Source organism: Suricata suricatta, chromosome X (genome assembly GCF_006229205.1).
Source record: "Suricata suricatta isolate VVHF042 chromosome X, meerkat_22Aug2017_6uvM2_HiC, whole genome shotgun sequence".
NCBI classification, from domain to species: Eukaryota; Metazoa; Chordata; class Mammalia; order Carnivora; family Herpestidae; genus Suricata; species Suricata suricatta.
In genome coordinates, this window is record NC_043717.1 from 68882751 (window position 1) to 68891650 (window position 8900).

The following is an 8900-nucleotide window of genomic DNA, read 5'->3' on the forward strand; positions in this document are numbered from 1 at the left end:
AAAAAAAAAAACCAGATCCCTCAGTTCGTCAAGCCTTCAGATGACTGTAGACCTGGCAGACATATTAACTGGAACTTAATGAAAGATTCTCAGCTGTTTCTGAATTCCTGATCCTTATAAGCTGTGTAAGATAATTAATGTTTATTGTTGGAGACTGGTGCGTTTTGGAGTAATTTGTCAGAAAGCAACAGGCTGCTAACATATCACTTCCACAAATGCATGGAACTTTGTTTATTGATGAATCTCAATGGCATAGAATAGTTTCTGGCACAGAGTAAGCATTTAATAATCATGTGTTATTTTAGTGAACGAAAATAACTCAAAATTGATTCACTGTCTCTGAAACAACTAATTCAATATTTCCACACTCTGGACACAACCTTTTCCCTTTCCTACTGGCTTGTTCAAGTGCCTATTCATAATTGTGTTTCAATATCATTGGGACTTATAGGCCATTGGCCTCTGGCTCCTCCACTTTCTCAATATCTTTTTTTTTAAATAGTTTATTGTCAGATTGGTTTCCATATAACACCTAGTGCTCTACCCGACACGTGCCCTCCTCCATTACCACCACCACCTTCCACCTCCCCCCCCCCCCCCCCCCTCAACCCCCGGTTCGTTTTCAGTATTCAATAGTCTCTAAGGTTTTGCATCCCTCTGTCTACCCAACTCTCTTTCCTTCTTCACCTCCCCATAGTTCTCCATTAGGTTTCTTCTGTTCTCCTGTTAGACCTATGAGTGCAAACATATGGTATCTGTCCATCTCTGCTTGACTTATTTTGCTTACAATGACACCCTTGAGGTCCATCCACTTTGATACAAATGACCAGATTTCATTCTTTCTCATCGCCATGTAATACTCCATGGTATGTATGTATATGTGTGTGTATGTATATATACACCACATCTTCTTGTTCCATTCATCAGGTGATGGACATTTAGGCTTTTTCCATGATTTGGCTATTGATGGCAGTGCTGCTATGAACATTGAGGTACATGACCTGATGCGTCAGCACTTCTGTATCCCTTGGAAAAATCCCTAGCAGTGCTATTGCTGGGTCATAGGGGAGTTCTACTGATAGTTTTTGGAGGAACCTCCGTACTGTTTTCCAGAGTGGCTGTACCAGTTTACATTCCTACCAATAGTGTAGGAGGGTGCCCATTTCTCCACATCTTCGCCAGCATCTATAGTCTCTTGATTTGTTCATTTTAGCCACTCTGACTGGCGTGAGGTGGTATCTCAGTGTGGTTTTGATTTGTGTTTCCCTGATCATGAGTGAAGCTGAGAATTGTTTCATTTGTTTCTTGACCATCTGGATGTTCTCTTTGGAGAAGTGTCAATTCATGTCTTCTGCCTATTTCCTCACTGGATTATTCATTTTTCAGGTGAGGAGTTTGGTGAGTTCCTTGTAGATTTCGGATACTAGCCTTTTATCTGATATGTCATTTGCAACTCTCTTTTCCCATTCCATCTGTTGCCTATTAGTTTTCTTGATGGTTTCCTTTGCAGTGCAGAAGGTTTTTATCTTGGTGATGTCCTAAGAGTTCATTTTTGCTTTCAATTCCATTGCTGTTGGGGATGTGTTGAGTAGGAAATTGCTGCGGTTGAGGTCAAGGAGGTTGTTTCCTACTTTTTCCTCAAGGGTTTTGATGTTTTCCTGTCTCACATTCAGGCCCTTCATCCATTTTGAGTTTATTTTTGTGTATGGTGTAAGAAAGTGGTCTAGTTTCATTCTTCTGCATGTTGCTGTGCAGTTCTCCCAGCACCACCTGCTAAAGAGGCAATCTTTTTTCTATTGGATTTGTATACATGAGTTATATTAATTAGGCCCAGTTCATTTGTAGGCTCAGTTCTGGGTTCTCCATTCTATTCCATTGGTCTATGTGTCTGTTTTTGTGCCAATACCATACTGTCTTGATGACGATAGCTTTGTAGTAGAGACTAAAGTCTGGGATTGTGATGCTTCCTGTTTTGGTATTCTTCTTTGATACTACATTGGCTATTCGGGGTCTTTTGTGGTTCCACACAAATTTGAGGATAGTTTGTTCTAGCTTTGAGAAGAACGCTGGTGCAATTTTGATGGGGATTGCATTGAATATGTAGGTTGCTTCGGGTAGTAATGACATTTTTCACAATGTTTATTCTTCCCATCCATGAGCATGGAATGTTTTTCCATTTCTCGGTGTCTTCAACTTTTTTCATAAGTTTTCTATAGTTTTCATCATATAGGTCTTTTACATCTTTGGTTAGATTTATTCCTAGGTATTTTATGGTTTTTCGTGCAATTGTGCCTGGGATCCGTTTCTTGATTTCTCTTTCCACTGCTTCATTATTGGTGTGTAGACATGCAGCCGATTTCTGTACATTGATTTTGTACCCTGCTACTTTACTGAATTCATGGATCAGTTCTAGAAGGCTTGTGGTGGAGTCGATCCGGTTTTCTATGTGGAGTATCATGTCATCTGTAAAAAGTGAAAGTTTGACTTCTTCTTTGCCAATTCTGATGCCTTTTCTTTCCTTTTGTTGTCTGATTGCTGATGCTAGGACATCCAGCACTATGTTAAACAATAGTGGTGAGAAGAGACACCCCTGTCGGGTTTCTGATCTCAGGGGGAAGGCTCTTAATTTTCCCTATTGAGGTTTATATTAGCTGTGGGCTTTTCATGAATTGCTTTTATAATGTTTAAGTAAGTTCCTTCTCTTCTGACTTTCTTATTGGTTTTATTAAGAAAGGGTGCTGTATTTTGTGAAATGCTTCTTCTGCATCTATTGACAGGATCATATGGTTTGTATCTTTTCTTTTGTTAGTGTGATGTGTCACATTAATGGATTTGCACATATTGAATATTCCTGTAATCGAGGAATGAATCCCACTTGTTCATAATGGATAATTCTTTTTATATGCTGTTGAATTCGATTTTCCAGTATCTTGTGGAGTATTTTTGCATCTGTATTCATTAAAGATATTGGTCTGTAGTTCTCTTTTTTGCTGGGTCTCTGTCTGGTTTGGGCATCAAGGTGATGCTGGCTTTGTAGAATGAGTTTGGAAGTTTTCCTTCTATTTCTATTTTTTGGAATAGTTTGAGAAGAATGGGTATTAGCTCTGCTTTAAATGTCTGGTAGAATTCCCCTGGGAAGCCATCTGGCCCTGGGCTCTCATTCATTAGGAGATTTTTGATAACCTATTCATTTTCTTCACTGATTATCGGTCTATTCATGCTTTCTATCTCTTCTCATTTGAATTTTGGTAGTGCATGTATGTTTAGGAATTTGTCCATTTTTTCTAGGTTGTCCCATTTGTTGGCATATAGTTTTTCATAGTAATCTCTAAAGATTGCTTGTATTTCTAACGGATTGGTTGTAATAGACCATTTTCATTCATGAGTTTTTCTATTTGGGTGCTCTTTCCTTTCTTTCTGAAGAGTCTGACTAGAGGTTTATCAATTTTGTTTATTTTTTCAAAGAACCAACTCTTGGTTTCATTGATCTGCTCGACTGTCCTTTTGGATTCTATATTGTTTATTTCTGCCCTGATCTTTATTATTTATTTTCTTCTGCTGGGAATGGGGTGCCCTTGCTGCTCCCCTGCTAGTTCCATTAGGTGCTTTGTTAGATTTTGAATTTGCGCTTTTTCTAGTTTGTTGAAATAGGCTGGGATTGCAATATACTTTCCTCTTAGGAGTGCCTTTGCTGCATCTCAGAGATTTTGGAATGTTGTATTTTGATTTTCATTTGTTTCTATATACTTATGCATTTCTTCTCCTGTTGCCTGATTAGTCCAATCATTCTTTAGTAGGGTGGTTCTTAACCTCTAAATTTTTGGAGAGTTTCCAGAACTTTTCCTGTGGTTAATTTCAAGTTTCATAACATTGTGATCTGAAAATGTGCATGGTATGATCCCACTTCACTTATATTTATGGAGGGCTGCTTTCTGCCCTAGTATGTGATATATCTTGGAGAATGTGCCATGTGCTCTCGAAAAGAAGGTGAATTTCCTAACTTCAGGATGCAGGGTTCTAAATATATCTGTCAATTCCATCTGTTCCAATGTGTTGTTCAGGTCTATTGTTTCTTTAGTGATTTTCTGTCTGGTTGATCTATCCATTGCTATCAGTGGAGTATTAAAGTCCCCTGCAATTAGCACATTCTTATAAATAAGATTGTTTCTGTCTGTGATTAATTGTTTTGCATATTGGGCGCTCCTGCTTTTGGCACATAGAAGTTTATAATTTTAGCTCTTTCTGATTGAGAGACCCTGTAATTATTATATAATATCATTCTTCATTTTTGTTACTGACTTTACATTAATGTCCAGTTTGTCTGATATAAGTATGGTGACTCTGGCCTTGTTTTGTCTTCTAGTCACATGATAGATATGTGTCCATCTCTTTACTTTCAATCTGAAGGTGTCTTCAGGTCTAAAATTAGTCTCTTGTAGACAGCAAATAGATAGATTTTGTTTTTTTTTTTTTATCCATTCTTCTACCCTGTGTCGTTAGGTTGGAGCTTTCATTCCATTTACATTCAGTGTTATTATTGAAAAATGTGGGTTTAGAGTCACTGTGTTCTCCATAGAATTCATGTTTATAGTGGTATCTCTGGCACCTTGTATTCTTTGCACCATTTCCCTTATAGAGGACCTCTTAGGATTTCTTGTAGGGCTGGTTTGGTGGTCATGAATTCTCTCAATTTTTGTTTATTTGGGAACGCCTTTATCTCTCCTATTTTGAATTACAGGCTTGCTGGATAAAGGATTCTTGGCTGCATGTTTTTTCTGCTCATCACATTGAAGATTTCCCACCATTCCTTCCTGGCCTGCCAAGTTTCATTAGATAGGTCTATAACCACTCTGATAGGTTTCCCTTTGTATGTGAGGTCCCTTTTCTCCCTAGCTGCTTTCAGAATCCTCTCTTTATCTTTATATTTTGCCAGTTTCACTATGATATGGTGTACCTAAGGTCGATTCAAGTTAAGTCCTAAGGGGTTTCTCTGTGCCTCTTGAATTTGAATGTCTATTTCTTTCCCCAGATTTGGGAAATTCTCGGTTATAATTTGGTCTAGTACCCCTTCAGAACCTCTCTCTCTTTTTTCCTCTTCAGGAATTCCTATGATACAGATGTTGTTCCCTTTGACTGTATTACTCAGGTCTCGAATTCTCCTCTCTTGCTCCCGGATCAATTTCTCTTTTCTTTTTGGTGTCCTCTTTTGCTATAACTGTGTCTTCTAATTCACCTATTCTTCTCTCTGCCTCTTCAATCTGTGAGGTGGCCAACTCCATTTTATTATTCACCTCATTTATAGCCTTTTTTAACTCATCACAGCTATTTTTTAAAGTCCCTAGGCATTGTATCAGTAGCTTCTATCATGTTTTTCCAAGCCCAGTGATTAATTTTATGACAGTTGTTCTAAATTCTTGGTCAGTTGTGTTGCTTATATCTGTTTTGAGCAGTTCTGTGGCTGTGACTTCTTCCTGGAGTTTCTTCAGGGGAGAGTTCTTTCGTTTTGTCATTTTGGTTATTTTTCTGTCACTTGTCAGTTTTAAAAGCTCGTGCACTGTGCACCTGTTAGTATTGCTCTGTGAAAAGAGGCTTATTGACTGTCCTGGGCCTGTCGTCTCAGGAAATGTGTGTTTTTTTTTAATGGTGTCTCTCAATTTCTCTTTTGCCTTTGATCGTTTGATTTCCCTACTCAGAGCTATTTGGGACACTCCATCATGTGTACTTTGACTTGTTTTTTGGGGTAGCCCTGAAAAGGAAAACAGACAGACACACAGGGAACAGAATCATGCAAACGCACAGACAAATCAAACAAAGAAACAAATTAAAAGACAGAAAGGAAGAAAAGAAAAGGAAGGGAGAGGAAACAGAGAAAAGAAGGAAGAAAAAAATAAAAGGGGGCAGGACAACACAGGACAATGGACAGTCTAATAGTGTATAACCAGTGGAGGGAATAGATAAGGATGAGATAAGGGAGAATATATCTGGATGGCAAGAGAAAAAAAGAAGGAGAAAGGGAAAAGGAAAATAAAAAGTAAAAATTTTAAAAATAGTAAAAAATAGTAAAAAATGTAATAATAATAAAAAATAGGTACAATAAAAGCCACAGCTCCCCCTAGCAGACAGGCGTGGTTTGGCATAGGTAGGTCTCAGGGGCTGCTCTTGGAGGCCCCGCCTTGTTGGTAGTAGAGTAGAATGGTGGTGCCCCACGCTCCACTGGAACTAAGTGCTGCAGGCCACTCCTATGAGTTTGATCTCCTTGTGCCGCAGTTGAGCCAAGCTGTATTTTCCAGGCCCGCTTCGCTTCAAAATCCTAGTCCATGTACTTTTTTGCTACCACAGATGAGATGTACATGCTTTGGCGGCTGGCTCCTTAGCTGGGACTTCGTTGGGGGAGGGAGTAGTTTTTCTTGATGCAGGCCAGGATTCATGCTGCCACTGCCTGAGGCAGGATGTGCTTCCGGAAATAAGGTGCGTGCTCCCACAGCACAGCAGAAGTGTGAGCCCCCCGTTGCCGCTGCTGCCGCCACTGCCGCCACCGCCACTCCCTTCTCCCTGCCAGAATCATCTAAGGGTAGGGTTATTTTTTTTCCTGGTGGTACCTGGTATTGGGTATTCATGCGGCCAATGATGGAGGCAAGATGTGTTGTTGAAACAAGGTGTGTACTCCCACAACTGCAGCTGAAGCGTGTGTCCCCGCAGCCGCTGACTCCGCAGCCAACTCCCTGCCATGATTGCGCAGGGGTGGGGGCTGTTTTTTCCCCTGTGCCACCTGGATTTGGGGATTTGCGCTGCCCAGCAGTTATATATGGAGTGAGAGTTTTTCTCTCCGTTCCAGGTTAAACGTTCTTTATCTTTTGTCTAGAGACAGTACTATGTGCATGTTCAGTTTCTCTTTTTCTTCCTTTTGTCTCTCAGGGGCTCTGCCCGTGCTTTCCCTGTGTTGGGCTGGGGTTCCCACTTCCCCTGCCCCTCTCGGGCTGGCCCATTTTCCAATCTCCCAAGTTTGCACTCACTCACTCAGGCATCTTTGATGTCTTCTTCCTGGAATCTGTATTTTCTCCTTCCACTCTTGCAGAAAAGAGTAATGTCTTTCTCAGATCAATAGATGGGGTGGACGAAGTTTATAGAGCTCCCTTCTTCCACCAGCATTCTTCTCAAAGCTAGAACAAACTATCCTAAAATTCCTATGGAAACACAAAAGACCCCAGATAGCCAAAGTAATATTGAAGAAGAAAACCAAAACTGGAGGCATCACAATCCCAGACTTTAGCCTCTACTACAAAGCTGTCATCATCAAGACAGTATGGTATTGGCAGAAAAACGGACACATCGACCAATGAAATGGAATAGAGAACCCAGATGTGGACCCACAAATGTATGGCCAATTAATTTTTGACAAAGCAGGAAAGAGTATCCAATGGAAAAAAGACAGCCTCTTTAGCAGGTGGTGCTGGGAGAACTGGACAGCCACATGCAGAAGGATGAAACTAGACCTCTTTCTTACACCACACACAAAAATAAACTTAAAATGGATGAAGGACGTCAATGTGAGACAAGAAACCATCAAAACCCAGAGGAGAAATCAGAAAACAGCCTCCTTGACCTCAACCACTGCAATTTCCTGCTCGACACATCCCCAAAGGCAAGGGAATCATGAGCAAAAGTGAATGATTGGAATCTCTTCAAGATCAAAACTTCTGCATGGCAAAGGAGACAATAAAACCAATAGGCGACTGATAGAATGGAAACAGATAGTTGCAAATAACATATCATTTACAGGGTAGTATCCAGAATCTACAAGGAGCTCTCCAAACTCCACACCTGAAAAATGAATAATCCAGTGAAGAAATGGGCAGAAGACATGAATAGACACGTCTCTAATTCTTTTTTAAAATAGTTTATTGTCAAATTGGTTTCCATGTAACACCCAGTGCTCTTCCCCACAAGTGCTCTCTTCCATTACCACCGCCTCCCTTCCCACCGCCCCCTCCCCCTTCATCCCTCAGTTCGTTTTCAGTATTTAATAATCTCTCAGGTTTTGCGTCCCTCTCTCTCCCCAACTCTCTTTTCCCCTTTCCCTCCCTATGGTCTTCCATTAGGTTTCTCCTGTTCTCCTGTTAGTCCTTTGAGTGCAAACATGGTATCTGTCTTTCTCTGCCTGACTTGTTTCGCTTAGCATGACACCCTCGAGGTTCATCCACTTTTCCACAAGTGGCCTATAGACACTCTTTTAAAGAGGACATCCAGATGGCCAATAGGCACATGAAACAATGCTCAGTGTCACTCATCATCAGGGAAATACAAATCAAAACCACACTGAGATAGCACCTCATGCCGGTCAGAGTGGCTAAAATGAACATATCAGAAGACTATAGTTGCTGGTGAGGATGTGGAGAAAGGGGCACTCTCTGACACTGCTGGTGGGAATGTAAACTGGTGCAACCACTTGGGTAAAACAGTGTGGAGGTTCCTCAAAAAGTAACAATAGAACTCCCCTATGACCCAGAAATAGCACTGCTAGGAATTTACCCAAGGGATAAAAGAGTGCTGATGTTTATGGGTACATGTACCCCAATGTTCATAACGACACTTTCAACAATAACCAAATCATGGAAAGAGCCTAAATGTCCATCAACTGATGAATGGATCAAGAAGATGTGGTTTATCTATACAATGGAATGCTACATGGCAATTATAAAGAATGAAATCTCCCATTCGTGGAAACGTGGATGGAACTCGAGGGTGTCATGCTAAGTGAAATAATTCAGGCAGAGAAGGACAGATATCATATGTTATCACTCATATGTGGAATAGGAGAAACTTATCAGAGGACCATGGGTGAGGGTAAGGCGGGAAAATCAGGAGAGGGAGGGAGGCAAATCATGAGAGACTCTTGAATA